At 39.0% G+C, this 16964-nt stretch overlaps 1 long non-coding RNA gene across 1 annotated transcript in view; it reads left to right on the forward strand.

Moving 5' to 3' along the window:
* The first annotated feature begins 405 nt into the window (after nt 1-405).
* LOC130182196 (uncharacterized) overlaps nt 406-16964 on the forward strand; it is a 118533-nt gene continuing 101974 nt past the window's right edge. Inside the window, exon 1 of the long non-coding RNA XR_008829689.1 lies at nt 406-848. This is a non-coding gene — a long non-coding RNA (uncharacterized LOC130182196). The remainder of the gene's footprint in view (nt 849-16964) is intronic.

A 16964-nucleotide genomic window follows, 5' to 3' on the forward strand; every position in this document is an offset into this window, starting at 1 on the left:
ACTGCTTCTCCTTTAGCACCAAATCTATTTATCCTTTGAAGAAACTTAATTGACAATTTTGAGAACTGATTAAATGTCTTTGAGTTTTTTGAATGGAAGCCCTACCTTCGTAAGGATATATATGATAGGCCTATATGATGAGACACACTGTGTGGCAGAGGCTTTTTTTTTTTTTTTTATGTTTTTTATTTATTTATTTATTTTTGTTTTTACTCTATAATATATCATAACTCTATCATGTAGAAAATGGTACAGATTTGCTAACCAAAACAAACAACAAAGATAATTTAAAATTACCTCCATAGACAGGCTTAACCCTGATGGGGATGAAAAAATACGAATTTATCCTTTAACCTGTCAAAGGACCGCCTCCTCTTCACAGGTGTTCTGGTGGTGCTCATTAGCAAACTCTCGATTGTTTGATGCTAGTTTTTCGTTTGAAAGAAGTTAGGAGTTTTTAAATGGTCATATCGCTGACCGGCTTTACTAAACTGAAACTGCCGTGCAGCTGCTGGAAATATGACACATTATAAACTAAACCGCACACTATCAGTGAAGGAGAGGATTTCTCTGTCAGAGACGCGACCTTGCTGTAGCCTAACTACTTGTTGCTACTGCTGCTGCTCACGGTGCTAGTAACCTATTTGCAGTAATATAAACAAGATAACATGCCAGCAGTCAGCTTCGGGACAACAGCTTTGTGGAGGAAATACCGTGTTTGTCATCAACCGCCCCCCCCCGAAACTTCAGCTCAACGATGCTTCGAGCTGCCAACAGCCTAGTGGACAGGGAACCATGAAGTCTTTCCTGAAATGTCAATTGTCTGGACTGCACTTCACAGAGTTACTGTAAGTACTGGCTACTTGTGGCTCTGTTCAGTTTGTGTGCTTGGTGGTGTTTCTTAAGCTGAGAAGTTACATTATGCCTGCTATAGTTTCTCATGTCTTGGCATCTGTTGGTTATCTGTCATTTCCTGTGCAGTACATTGCTCTAAGCTGAACTTGCTGATCTACTTTGCTGTTCATAGGCAAATGAGCTCAATATAAATTAAAACAATTAAAGTCTTTGAGTTGGATTTAGGCTTTGGAGGATGGAGGATCCCATCATGGCTCATATTTTATTTCAGTAGTGTAAATATCAAACAAATGACTGATTAATTAAATTATGTGGACAGGAATTATACAGAGAAAACCTGGGAGTTTTGGGGCCCCTGGTGCCCAAATATTGTACTTTTTACTCCACTACAATTATTTGAAAGCGTTAGTTATTAGTTACTTTGCCATTTTTGCATACAAAACAAATGAAGACCATTGTAAAATAGGATTTTGTTATAGATTGAACTACAATGCTTAGTATATACAAGCAGAGCTGAAATGATTGAATATGAATAAACTATTTTGATAGTTTTTAAAATAATTTTTCAAAATTACAAACCTTTCATGTTTCCAACTTCTCAAATATGAGGACTTGCTGCTTTTCCTTGTAATTATTTTAATATTTTAATCTATTTTTTTCTTCTTATAATTAAGAGGTTAGGACTGTTGTTTGGACAAAACAAGGATTGTGAAGGTGTCAGTGTTTTCGGAAATTTTACATACCAAAGATTTAATTGACTCTATCGAGAAAATTATCAGATCATTTTTCAATTCAAAGATTTTAGTTGTGATAGATTTTTTTTTTTTCTTAACCTTCTTTTTTTTTTTTTTTTTTTATTACTTCAGTAGAGGATCTGAACACTCCTCCACCACTGCTTGTTCCTGTGGCTGGGAAACTCAACATGGCTTTTCTCACCCATAGGTGTAGTGTCACACCTTGCTTTATCCTGCACATTATTAGGCTTGTCTAATCAACTGAGCTCTTGTTCGATGGTTTATGCTACTGATACATACAGCAGTACTCATCTCATGCTTATATTTACGTGTCGATGGTGATCGCTACAAACCATTTTAGAAAAGGGACTGTCTGCTCCAATTTAGACTTATCCACTTCCTTCCTTTGGAGATTATACTGTGTATTATTTCATGCAATGGTTGGAAAAGACACATGGCAGATATGTTTGACCCTCACAAACTATCTAACTGGAGTCCTTCTCCGTGTCTAATGAAGTTTTGGCTGGTATGTTTACTGTGGACTCTCCCTTGTCCCTGTCGTGCTGTTTGTTTGCGGGGACAGACAAGGTCAGAGATGGTCCAAATAAGAAATATTCAAGAGGTTTTATTAAATTACTTTTTAAAATTTCAGTTCATTATCATGGTTGACCAAATAAATGTTATTATGTGGATGCTTTTTGCAAGAGCGACTACTCTATTTCCCTCCTGCTGTCTCTCTATCTCTTTCAGTGCTCCTTTCAGATGTGGCGTCTTCCTTTCATTACAGCATGTGGCCAGTTTAATAGAAGCTGTAATAATGTTTTGAGGTAAAACCTGTGATGTGTTGCCTCACCCATTTCCTCCAAAAAGCTTCTGAGCTTTAATTGCAGAATAGAATTTCTTTCACTGTGAAGCAAAGTTCGGAGATGTTGCACATAATTATTCAGGTCATTCTTTTCTATAAAATTTGAAAGTCACATTGTAGGAGATGTCTGTATCAGCAATAACAAAAAAAATTCCTGCAATTAGACACTTCTTACATGAAGTTCTGAAATTCAGTTATTTTGATATCCTTCACTCAACTGCTTCTGTGTCTTTCCCTCTCTCTCCCTTTACAGCTGAATAATGTTATGATGCGAGTGTGATTTTTGGATTGATGAATGACTAAGTGCCTGGAGGCAACTATTTCGACTTACAAGCCTGTCTGTTTTTTCAAACCAGCTTTCATATGATTTAGACAAAAACACCCACACACACACACAATGGAGCTAGTATAGACTTCATCCTTGGTTTTATCATTAGTTTTCACCACCACTCTGCTTTGACTGAACCTCCTACAGATACACTGTGACTGGTAGGATGGGTATGTGTGTGTGTAGTGCATCTGAAGTGTGTGTGGGCGTGTGTATATCTAACTTTGACTCAAACAGGCTCCCCTCACTGGGATATAATTATGTTTTCAGCCAAACTCGGCCTGTGTTGTTGAGATGCACAGTGCCTCTATGCCATCCCTTAGTGTTGCAGAGGAGGGAATAATATGTTGACTCTCATTAGCAGGGAGACTGTGACATCTTCAGTGTGCCGCTTATACCTTAGACAGTGGATGTAGCTGTTTTTATGTATGTATGTATGCATTCGCTTGTATCTCAGAATCCATTGCCTCTTACAGCTTCTCCTGTGCGTGCGTGCGTGTGTGCACATGCATACGTAGCAGTCAATCAGTGAGTGCGCAGTGACTGTGGGTCCAGATTACTGTGGTGATTGATGTCTCTGTGTACACACTGGATCTCTGAGCTGTCCACCAAAATGGATCGACCATTCTCTCGATTCTGTTTCCCCCTCATCAGCTTCTTCCTTGTTCTCCTCTTCTATATCCTCTTCATCTTCTCTCCCAGTCCCTGTTCAACTCTTTTCTCTCAGACCATTATCTTTGATGACAAAAGACAAATACTTTAATTTGATTCAGAAAACTGTCTGTAGTTCTCTTAAATGGTGTCTCAGTGCATGTACAGACTTGTCAGTGTTTGAGCTTAGAGTGTGTGTGAGACTGCTCAGGTGGTAGCAGTGATAAGTTATGACTGTGCTGAGCGCTTAACTTTGAGTGCCTCTCTTTGAAGTTCTGAATCTATTGATCCTTTGAAGAAAATTAATTTTGAGAACTGATTAAATGTCCTTGATAAGGCTTTTTGAAAAAGTTTATCAAGAAGAAAATCCCAAAGATATGCTGTTTTCAGCATCTTAAATTTCAGGATTTGCTTTTTTCTTTTACAAGCTTTTCGAAGACATCACCATGGCCTCGAAAACTTATGATGTACATTTTTTAAAACAATTTTTACATGTTGTAAATAAACATATTAAATAACTTAATTGATAGCAATAGTAATCTTTAGATGCAGTCTTACTTTCCTCAGGATATGATATGTGATGAGACACACTGTGTTGCAGCAGAGGCTATATTTTATGTATTTGTATGTTTTGTTGAGCGTACCTGCTTTGGGCATGATATGCTGCAAAGTTTCTCTGGCGAAAGAGAGAGCCATGCTTCCTGGGTTTCCAAAACCTTTTTGGCCTGACCTTGGTGACCTCTGCGTAAAAACTACACTGAACCTGGACATCAGTAGGGGAGATTTCTCTTACAGCCAGGTCAAACATAGAACACACACAGACTTAAACATAAGAAGAGTAGATAAAAATATATGATAAAAATATATAAAACCTGATGATGGCGCAGGTTCTTCTGCAACCCGGGCCATCATCCATATTGAAAATCTACTACACCTTTCAGGACCTGCAGTGGAGATGAAGACAACAGAACCATCTGCCCTCTGATTGGACAGTTTAACTCAGATTTGTGATTGGATTGTCATTGTCCAGTTAGATTGACATGTAAAGATGGGGTCAAAATTCTACTTGTAACATCAGTGCCACACAAACAGTGTGGGAACTGAGTGCTGAGTTTTACAGTTCAGTTTTCTGCTTTGTATCTATACTCAGATGTTCACAAAGCACTTCCTCTTTCAGTGTCTTGGTAACCTCATCACTGATATCAATCATATAATACAATTTCTCATGCAGATTTATTTTACAGGTTTACAAAGGTTGATTTACAACTAGAAACTTTGGAATCATTTGTGAACATCACATTACTAGTGTGAAATCATTTTGGCCCTACCTGTACGCTCACTCGAAGCTGATGTGGATGTATAATGCTCAGGTTTGAGTTCAAATTTATTCTCAGCATAGCACATCACAGCAATTTTGCCATTAATTTCTATCCAAGTCTTATAGTAGCCCCTCCAGGCTTGGGTGACATGTTAAAGACTTGATGTTTTCCAAACTGTAATTGGCACCAGTCATGTGCACCTCTTCTTCCTTTACTATTCTGTGTGTGTGTGTGTGTGTGTGTGTGTGTGTGTGTGTGTGTGTGTGTGTGTGTGTGTGTGTGTTTGTGTGTGTGTGCTTGTATGCAAGACCTTAGAAGGGCAAGTGGAGGTGAATGATCACCTTGTCCTGCTCTGTTTAATCGGATGGAGACTGTGTGCCTGTGGCTAGGACGGCTCTCTCTACCAACACACATACACCCCTACCCCATCAATGACCCGTGTACTGCATTCAGCCCTTTGGAGTCATTTCAATGCAACAGTCATTTTCTTTCAGAGGGACAAAGGCTGTTGATCTGCCCAAGGGCACATATCATTTTCTGTGATCTGAAGTCTCCCAGGCTCCACTTCTGATTGATAGACTTGGTGATCCAACTCTCTTCTCTAGATGGCTCTCATTTCTTTCCCATTCTTTCAGCATAATACTTTCTCTTTTATGCCAATGGCGCTCTTTATCCTTTTCTCTCTCCTTTTTCTCCTTAGATAGTGGAAATAGTAAGAAATGTTTTTGAAACAAGTGTGAGATCATTTACGTTTCGTTGAGGGACAATTGATAAAAGATAACATAGAAAGGTCAAAGGTCACTCTGACCTCACAAAACATGTTTTAGGCCATAACTCATGACTCAACTTCATGTGCTAATTATGAGACAATTTGACAACAATGTCTAATAGGATAAAAAGATAAGTGATGACATTCTATATTCAAACAGTCAACTTCATGGTGACATCATAATGTTCTGCAAAAACACTAATGGCCATTTTTCAACGCTGTAACTCAGGAATAGGAGGGGCAATTGTGACCATATTTCCTCCAAATTGACTGGTTGGGGCACTTGAATTGAAAATAAGTATTATTAATGTTGCTTTCCGTATTATGACAAATGAAAATATCTGATGTGAAAATAGGTCTGTTCTTTACCTTGGAAATAGCTGCTTGACGAAAAAAAAAAAAGTAAAATTTCCAACGACACTTTGTGGCTTTCCTTGGTTGGAGTTGCTTAGTTTTTCATTGAGATGTTTGAATTGTTGTCGCATGAACTACCTTTGGTTACGTGATAACAGGTGGTCGTATGTGGGTTAACGGTTAAAACCTGAATATGATTCTATTCGTGAGGTGGTTGAATATAAAGTACATCTCCATTCAAAGATGTCTGATGTCAGATGTATATAGCATTCTTGAGCTTCCTCTGGCCGTGACTTCTGTTTCATGACTTTGATCAAGTCGATGCTGTCACCAGTTTTGCACAATTTGTAGTTAACCGGTTAAACATATTTGCTTTTAAATAAGAAGTTCAGGTCTGAAAGAGTGAAAATGGAAACTCACTCAGATTTAGAATTAACTTAGTTATCATCCAGTGGGAGTTTTTTATGTGGATCTTTGTTTGTTGGAGCATGAAAAAATTGCAGCAGGTGGAAGATACTGCAGAGGTGTGTTTATAGGTTCAGGGATTTAAATTGACTTAAATTATTTGAATGTGTGTGTGTATGTGCGTATCCTTTCCACTGCCAGATATTAGAGGTCCTGTGCGACACAGAGTCAGAGTTTTCATTACCTGCTAAATTACCCAGTATCCTGTGGGAGGCCTTCTCTGTCTGTGCTGCTACAGTAACTCAGTGGTAGATGGAGATGCCCAGGTGGCAAACTCTGAAGTGCTGCACAAAACTGGGTGACTCGGCTCAAGTCTGCCTCCAACTGTGACGCTACCATGAGAATGCAGTGTATTCTGTGTCTTCTAGTGTTTGAAATAAAGTGAAATTGGATCGATTTGCTACTCAACCAATTTTAATCTATTTATATTTTCATCTCTTCAGATTGTTCACTTGGATCTGCCCATTTCAAGCATAATTTGAACTCGGCATAACTGGGCCACTAAGCAACTTGTGGACTGATTTTGATCAAGGGCATTTTGACACTACCCTACAAAGATACCCTGACCCTTGTTAGGGGCTGCAGTCTGTTTTATAACCTTTAGCTTTATGATCTTGCCACTCCCATGAGCCCCTGTTTGGTTCATGTCTCCTTCACTCACTCTTGTGATTGTAATATTTTTCATCAAAGTGTTTTTCCTTGCTCATAGATCTGCACTGACATTTGTGAACTGTGGGATCAAAGCTAGATCCTACTACACTTCCCATGTTTGAATTGCCAGACAGGAAGTGAAACTGACCTTCAGCAGTACTAAGGCTGAGCTCTCATGGGTTTAAATTTACTTCAAATGACCTACATCACACTAATAAAGTTTCTAAAGGGTTATACGTGCAGGTGCTCAGCCAATTTATTTGTCCGACTCTCGTATTAAGTCTTTGGTCAGATGTTTTTGCTGAAAGTTTATTGAAGCTTTTATTGAAATACAGAAGTACAGTGCTAATACAAATAAAAGCAACTTCTTTGCACTTTGCTGGCTCTCTTGTCTACTGATGTAAGGTCTTATGTGACATTTCCAAGCAATCAATATTTTGTTTGTATGTGACATTTGCAAGCAGTTCATAATTTGGTATGGCTGCAGATTTAATGGTTTTGACCAGAGTGTACCAGAGAAGGTTGAACCAGTGATCCAGACTATAGAAATCTCCAGATGACACGTGCTGATTAAACACCATGTTTCTGCTTGCTTCCAAGAAATCTTTGCAGCCCTTTAAGATGGAGCCATGAAACAAATACTAGAATGTTCATGGGGCTGTGCAAAAGGAAATTAATCCATGACCTTGAGTTGGAAAGGTTGAGGCATTGTCAGGTTTATAGTGTATTGCAGGGACATGACAGTCTTGTTATAAATCCAACATAGTTATTTACAGGTACACAGTACCTGATATTATACAATGGGAGAGATTTTTATTAGAAACCTAGATTGGATCTTAGAGGGAAATGTTGGATGAGAGCGAGTATGATTTCATGAAGCGGCCATGTGTCATCTCTATTTTGGCCTCAACCACTCTGTGCTTACAGGATGACTCAATCTTCTGGCAATGAGATAATATGTAACATTGTAACTTTTCGTGTTTTAGGCTATGGAATAATTATTTTGATTACTAAATGAAAACAACTCAAACAGATTTAAAGTGAAATAGAATACACATTATTTGTAGAGATGCACCGATCGATCGGCTGGCAATCAGAAAATGCTGGTCGTCAGTCTCAGATATTCAATTCTGTGCTGGACAAATTTATACTGATGTGCCACATGATGGTTCACGTCGCAAATATAAGGACAGATTTGTTGAAGATGACTTTAGGTGCTGATGGCTATCCACACAACATTAAGATGAAAACTGAAAACTGAGATAATTGGGCTTCCAAAATCATATCCACTTCTCATTTCTAAGACTTTAAAATCATCTCTACCTTTCTAATACTTGCCTCTTGCAATATAGACTTGGATATATTAAAGCACAGGAGCTGTTTTCACTGTGTTTATTATCACAAGGAAGTTAATCAAAACGCTTTGAATAATTCAAATGAATTATGTCTTTCCAGACATATCAGTGTAACTAGTTCATAAATATCTTCTGGCATAATTTGATTGCCAGTGCACTTCCTAGAACAGAGAAAACACACAGCAGGGTTTCAACTTTCTCAGACTTTCCCTAATCAGATCTTAACTGGCAGGTTATAAGTTGTGCCAGACAGAGGAGACTGCCAGTAAGTCTAACTCAGTTGAGGGAGGAAGTCCTTTGCAACTCATAAGAGAGTGTGTGTGTGTGTAGGAATAGGAATGTCTGTGTGTTAAAGAGTACATTTATGTGTAGCCAGTTTTCATGAGGAAATGTTGCATTATGGTACTCCTTGACCTTAAAATATCAATCCTCATCACAAATGAGATTCTTGGAGGTACCGTCAGTCAATAGCACTGCTGCTTTGATTAATGACGCCATGGGGTCTGTATGAGTGCACTCGTGGCTCACAGGTGATCAGGTCAGATTTTGATGCTGGGGGTTGCGGCACCTAAGTTCTGCCAATTAGGAGAAAGTGGGTGAAAGGACATGGAAGGTTTAAGAAAAGGAAAGAAGTGAATGGGAAGGGGGTAAGACCCTCTGAAAGAGGAGGTGAAGGATGTAGGAAAGGAGGAGCTGTTGAAGGGTAATAAGTCAACACTCAGGAGGATGGATGAGAAGTATTATGGGTAAGCAGAAATTGCAGTTTTATTGACCCTTGCATGGTGGTGGTTTCCTTTGGTCAACAAGAGGGTTCTCTCCTTCCTAAGAAAATTTTTAGCAAAGTGAACTGAAGCTGTAATTACTGTGACACATTCCTCACACATCGCACTGTTGCCGTAGTCCCACAGTTCGCCGCCCCCTGCAGTGCTTACACACTCTGTACCACCTGCATTATTGAAATATGCCTGTCATGGTCAAAGTAGGGGGGCTAGGCCTAGATCAAACAGCAGTCAGTGTGACAAAGACAGAAGGAGGCCCTGCTGAACTAAAAAGTCCTAGTTCACAGTGGGGGTGTGAAAATTACTTTTTGGCGACAGTTGAGAAAAAGTTTTTTTCAGTCCCTGTTAAAGGAACAATTGGTACAAAAGGCACAAAGAATTACTGATCAGAGTTCTAAACCACTCATACCACATAATCCATTTTGTTGTAAAAGTTCAATGAATGGTAACATAATTTATCTGACAAGCATGGAATAGGGCTAATCCTAATCAGAAATTGATGAAGCCTGTAGATGATATGATATGGGCTTAAGAGTGCACTATGTAAGATGATATTGTCTATTGTCTGTATGCTGAATGATGGCACTATAAATGGGCGTTATTACAAGTGGTGTCTTTATTTTGCAAAAACAGTCAGATCACAATTGTGGGGACTACTTGGGAAGCCTTCTTTCTGTGTGTTTGGGGATCATATGACATGGGAATGCGATGCAGCTGAGTACAATGATGAAAAGTCAAGGTATTGCAAGTAAACCTGCTGAAGCCTGTGGTGAAAAACGCTGTTTGCACAGTTGCAGCTCTTAATGCATTTAATGAACTTCTGAAGAATATTGACACACCCGGTGTGTGTGGTTTTATGATGTTCTTGTCTGAATAAAAACAGAGTTGTAATTTTAAACAGTTCCTTTAACACACATAGTCAACATGAAATGAAACTGGCTGCTGCTTCTTGTATATATATATATTCTGATTATAGAGCACTCTCATAAAAATGCTCAACATTTTTTACCTGAAAAGGCAAAATCGTGAAGAAATTTTAAGTGTACTTACTCAGGTGTATTCCTGGGTTGTAGCTCCATTGTTGGTAGGACAAGGCTAAGAGACTTTTCCGGTGGTACCAGATATTTTCTAGGGGATGTTTCCTCTGTTGATTGTTGGTTGCTAGGGAGTACAATGTGATTGCTTAAACCAGCAATAACCTCTTTGGTCACTTGGACAGCATTGATATATTGTCACCCGCGAAGTTGATATGGGGAACTTGGTAGCATGGTAGAATACTAATATTGTTAGAACCCATCTCATGTTATGAGCTTTTGCTGCATTAGCCTAAAAAAGATAATGTTAGCCTTTGTGAATGTTGTGTGTTAAGCATTGCTACAGATTCCAGCTGTCACAAAAAGTAACGGTAACATATGCAGACATGAACATTTTGACGACACAAATGAAACTAACTCACTCACCCTAAATTCTATGTACAGATCCGGATACCTGTCTTTGAGCTGCTTAGATAAGTTTGAGGTGTCCCTTTCTTTCATTTTAAACGTTCTGTGGAACCATTTGCATACTGGCTTTTGGTCGTCTATAACTTGTACCTGACGGTTCGCATCAAATGCAAAGACTGGCGAGTTTTTTTTTCTTTTTTTTTTTTTTGTCATCATGTGTTGTAGTTATTGTTTGCTGTGCCTGCCTTCTTCTTCTCTTCAAGGCCTAATGTCGTTCTAGTGACACATCCACAGTTACGGAGAAAAGCTGCTAAATGCTCCGTTATGTTCAACACCTAGTTGCTAACTGTCTAGAGAGGGACAGAGGAAGGGAGGTTGGTGTGTGTGTTCATGCATGGCACAGAGAGGCCAGGATTCACACCTTAGTGTTAATCAGTCGTTTTGGTGTTACTTTTCTATATAAGAAACAATCAAATATCATTAGACAGAGTCTTATTGTTACAAACTGGAGATTTTGCCTATATTCTCCAGTTGCCTGGTGTCCATTGGTTGATCCTCTGGAGCTGACCCTTTGACCTTTGGTCTGGTTCTGTGTCGTTCGGACATGCTAAAAGCATGGTCTGTTTGTAGGAGCAGGGTCCTTTGTTTTTATGTTTCCTATCAATATGATAGTTTGATGGTGGGAAGAGTCGCAAAGTGTCAATTGTGGGTCTGTAACTCTGCATGTCCTTGCAATGAACTTCAATAATGGCTTGTGACTGATGCCAGGCCAGGTATGTACGCTATACTTGAATAAAAAAAGAATAGAGGATTCTGCAGTGAAAAGAGTGACTGAGTTTGACCATGAAGGGACAGTTTTTGCTGTGATTTTATTTATTTATTTTAAGAATTTTTTTTTTTTTTTGCAGTGTATATTTTCTGGGCTTTTACATAAAACACCCAGGGGAGCAGTTGAAACTCCTAACAAAATTTGTGCCTTTATATATCACATCTTTTTTTTTTTTTTATACACATATGTTATTTAGAGCTGCCCCCGGTAGTCAACCAGATTCGTCGGGGACAGCCCTAATGTTTGTATTAAAGTTTCCTGTTTAACAAGGGAGCAAGAACGAACATAGAAATGACACAAGAAGAAGATCGAACGAGAATGTGAGAGACCCCTTTTCCCCTGCTGCTCCTCAATGGTGCCAAAACTATCACCTTGTTTTCGACCTGGCAGGTGAGCGCAGCTGTTCAACTGGCAGACAGCTGTTATCACACACAGGTGGGGAGGTGATAGGGTGGGACAGTAGAAAAGACAAGAGAAAGGTGTTGAGAAAGAAAAGAGTGTGGCAGGAGCAGCGAGGCAAACCATTGAGAAAGGCATACAAAGAGAGATCATCTTTTCTGAAAAGAGACAAGACAGAAGGGAACTAGAGCAGCATTAAGAGGCATTAAGAGATGATGGAGAAGGGAGATACAGAAAGCAAAGAACAAGTCAAACAAAGTTTTTTGTTGTATCCCAACAGCAGCTGACCATAAACAATAATAATAATCTAAGGTCTTAAAAGAGACTCAGTTGTTAAGTTTTTTTTCTGACAAAAAAAACTGATGTAATTTGCATTTTATTTTGTAAAAGGTCTTTAAAAATTTAGTTGGAAAATGGATAACAACTGTAAAGAAAGACCAGCTGTTGGGGACATGCAGACACAGAAAGTGTTGAGACACTGAAGAACAAATGAGAACTGTCTTCACTTTTTGAGCTTGTAAAGTGGTGTTCAAAAATAATTCCAAAGTTTGTAGTTGTAAATAAACTTTAGTGAACCAGCGTGAGAAATTTAAGTTGTGTATGTGTATAAAAGTTTTGATTTGTGAAAAAAGTGCTATTAAAGGCTCTTCCGCCACCCAGTTGAGTTTAATTATATTTGATTATGCTGTAGAAAACAATGGTAAACATTGCTGTGTATGTATACAAACCCACCTGAGTCATGGAAGACCTTGCGCTGTCGTCCATTTTAAAAATGTACTACACCTTTCAGGACCAAACTCAAAATCTTATTGATGATAACAAATTTGAGCCCATACACATTTGACTTTGGCTTTTATCTCAGAGATATTGTCCCTCACACAAATTCCTAGTTTTCTTCCCTGCTGTTCCCTGTGACATTTTTCACCGACAAGAGAGCAGAAGACACACCTGAGACCTCTGCTCTATTATCGTACTCATACTTCATCTCAGTGGGGTGTGCTTTGGGGGTACACATCTTTGTTACTGTGGTGTTGCAGAGGAAGAAAAAGAGGTAGAGGTCAAGTTCATAGAGTTTAGGTGTGGAGACTAGCTCATTAAACACAACTGAAATATTAGGTAGCAGGCTGGCCTAGTGAAAAGATAAATTCAGTGACTTCACTTAACAAAAGTCTAATTGTTCATCAACAGCCCTTAAACCACAGTTCATACTATGGCTTGCCTGAATACATGATGGTTATTATTTACTGACAGATGTGCATCCCTATTCCCTAGTATGCCCAGCCAATCAACATTTTAAATCCAATATTTAATCAATATTCAATAGTAAATCCATCTTGCATCAGTAAATGAATCTTGAGTTAGAGAGTAGATAATCATTGTGTTGTTTTAAAATGATGTACACCATATATTATCTTGACTGGTCCCCACAGAGTTGCTGGAAAGCACAAGTTTCCTTTGGTTTTCTGAGCCGCAGTTATTTGCCTGTTGGCACACAGACAGACCAACAGATGCACTGCCCAGCTCAGATAGAGAGAGGCAGACTAGAGAACGATGCACTGCAAGCTAGCCCCTTAACACTTACCTGATTGCTGTTCCAGCAATTCCCTCTGATGGTGTTTTTTTTCACTTTTTGTGACCAGGATGATAATTCCACTTCATCCTCTACTCAGTTGTAAACATTGACACCCATGACAACATGAGGGTGAGGCAGGGTCCTTGCTTATTTTGCCGAGCCCTGCTTTGAAAAACATGCAGGTATCGATAAAAAGAATTGATAAGCTTCCAGTTTGGAACCAGTACTCAACAGAATCTGGTTCTCGATTCCCATCCCTAGACATGAGTCAGTGCAGAGTTGTATCCTGTATAAATGCCTCCTCTCTTGGATATTCAGGTGTGTTATGGCTAATGTCTTACTCAAGTGAAGATGAAGAGAGGGCTCCATTTTAAACTTGTTGTCTCAGATGATGTCAGTTGATGTCTGAATGAATTTATCAGACTTGCACAGCTCCCTTGAGCTGCAAAAGGCTTTAAACAACTTTTTCCACTTATGCAGTAGTATTGAGCTCCAGCAATTAGGGTACATAATTAGGATAAATCTAGTTTTATTGTATGCTGCAGTATTAAAATAGATGCATATTTTGTTATTAATAGAGTCATCTGTAGATAGTGATCTGGACCACTGTCATTGGGATTGAGCTGAATTCTGTGTCTGGATGTACGTTTACTCTGAAATCTCCGGTGCTCATGCTAACATTTTGAACTGTCAATCCATCCATCCCACCATTTTTAATTTACTTTGTGTGGTCATAGATACTGTGGCAAAAAAAGTGTGAGCAGAGCAGCTCAAGTATTCGTTTTCTGAGCAACTTCTTCCTCAAACACTCCAGCTCCACCAGGGAGTTGCATGTTTCCCCAGTTCTCCATCCGTCTGGTCTTCCCCGGAACACCTCCAGAGGGAGGCAACCAGTGGGCATCTGCAGTGTTTACCCAAATTCAACTAGCTCCCTGTCCATATAAAAGTGCAGCGTCTTGATATCAAGGTCCTTCCAGATTGCTGAGCTCACTGATGTGGAGTGAGACCAGCCACCCTGCGGAGAAATATCATCTTAGCTGCTTGTCTATGAAATCATTTGTTTCAGTCTCCGCCTAAAGCTTGTGACCATACACAAGGGGAGGGGGGGTAATGATGAATGACTGGTAAATGGCTGCCAAGGCTCTTAACGAGCAGTCAATTGTATGATATTTTTTTTTACCATTACTTCTGAAGAAGATGAATAAGTGTATATTCAGTCTTATTCATGTGGGCATAATTGGAACACTGAGTGACTATTTTCCTGGATGTGAAGTTTCAATTTTCCAAGGATATTACTGTTTCAGACATCGCTTTCCACTTACATCTTCATGATTTTTATGAGAAAGGCCAGATTTCTCCCCAACCATGATAAGCTACCAAAAAAATGTTAATCAGATGATTACATTTTAACTTTAATTAGATACTCTGAATTTATAATGTCTTCTACATAAATTTCAAGGTTTAACCGATGTAATAGGACCTGTAGTTGTAGCTCAGGATAGGAAAATAGGCTCAGTAGTTGAGACTGTTTTCGTCCATTAGCTGTGCATCAATAGCACTTCCAATGCATGCCAGAGCTAATAAGTGACCAGCTGGTGCTTAGAAACCAAGCGCCTGAAGCCTTGTCAGGAAGCCTGCAGTCACAGTCTAGTCTCCGCCACAAAACAAATTTCTGGTGACAGCATGACATACGCTTGAAACAGAGAGGACCGTTGGCACGCCACTTCTGTCCTCTCTATTAATTAGCAGTAGGTGTGTCAGTACCCGAAGTTCAGACTGTTGAAAAAGAGTGTGGGCACCTGCACCTTATTAGTTTTTCATGGAAGTAAAGAGAAGTGTCAAACATAGGCCAGCATCCCTCTTAGCATTTCTGTTGTTGGACAATGCAGCATCTGTGAGGTCAGAGTAAGGGGTAGCATCTCACTTCTTTTATCAGAAAAGCACACTCAAAGTAACATCCTGCCAAAACATCAGAGCAAGCTTGTATTGATATACAATATCAGTTGGCTAAATGGTTATTGGTAATGAGCATGTGACAACACATTTCTACAATGAATGTGCATGTGTAATGTTAATAAAGTTGATGTAAACATAAGCAAAGTTTGTGAAAACACGACTGGTGAAAACTGCTTTTCAAAATCAGCTGTTCAACAAGCAGCCTGCTGCCCCAGTCTAGTGGCTTTATTTTTCATATGTGGGCCAATTCACTAGTTCTCTCTATCATGGTGTGTCTAGCCAGCTGTTAGGCAAATATTGAATGTTGTTTTCTATAAAAAAAAAAAAAAAAAAAAAAAGTCTACATATCAAAATCTGGACCCCTAAGCTGTTGTTTGCTCCATCCATCCACCTGCTGTCACATTGAGTGTTGTTATGTAAAAAACTTTATTAACTAAATAATAATCTGAACTTCATTGCCTTCATATTTTAAAATAAATACCATGGCATGTGTGGCCATCGTTCATTAAAGGAATGTTTTCATGTTGTTGCTCTGTATAGAAGGGGAGTTGTTGTAAATGGATGTGTGGTTACCCTGATTTATATTGGCTGTCACAAAACTAGGAAAATGTACCAGCTAGCAGAGTGTAATACTATACTGAAGCATTCAGTGGTATTACCTAAAGTCAATAAATGGATTAATTGCTCCATTTGCCTTATCTTATTACACATCGAGGATTTTGACTGAGTAACATTTAACATTTAACATTCAGTCTTTATGAAAGCCTGTCACTATACTGAGATGCAGGTTAACACAACTCAGGACTCTGCTTGGGTTGCGAGGAGCTGTAGCGTTTATTTATCTGACAAACTGTTGCTCAGAGTCGAGATTCGCTGTAATATTCATGGTTTACCGCTAACCTCCTGCTAATCCAACAGTAATAACAATTCAGCTTAATTTTGTCCTGTGTTTATCGCACTAACTGAAGGTGGAATGGGTTCACAAGACGGCCAATGTTTTCTTCAGTATCGGCTTTCTATCTGAACCTGCCTGCAGCTGTTATTCTTTCTCCTACATGGTTAATAACATGATTACATCTCTTTTTTGGGGGTAGTTTGTGCCTTTATTTTAACAGTCACACTGAAAGTGAGACAGGAAAGCCAGGGAGAGAGAGGATGACATGCAGCAAAGGGCCAGAAGTCAGATTCGAACCGGGGTCGCTGTGGTTTGGACTAAGCATTTATGGTGCGTGCTCTACCAGGTGAGCCACCGAGGTGCATCGTTAATTATATATCTTAAAACTATTAGGTTGAATAATACCGACTCAATTTATGAAATGAACACACACAGCAAAGTCTGACTGGTTGTGTTACTATGTCTTGGGTTAGATTGGTTGTTGTACTTTCAGCTGCATTACAGGGACAGGTGTCAGCCTCTATGAAAGAATGAATTTATCGAACTTATCAGGAGAAAAGTTTGGTCAGTTATTTAGTCATAAGGTTAGTTTTTATAATTTTTTGATGAACTACTAAAGGGCGCGTTTGTGAAAATACAAATACAGTATATTATAAAATTCACTGATTCTGGTGCGCTCAGATGGAGGCTAATGCTAGATTTCAAAGTTTGTCTCCTATGTAAGGGAAAGCGAATATCCAATAAT

Source organism: Seriola aureovittata, chromosome 15, assembly GCF_021018895.1.
Source record: "Seriola aureovittata isolate HTS-2021-v1 ecotype China chromosome 15, ASM2101889v1, whole genome shotgun sequence".
Lineage (NCBI taxonomy): Eukaryota > Metazoa > Chordata > Actinopteri > Carangiformes > Carangidae > Seriola > Seriola aureovittata.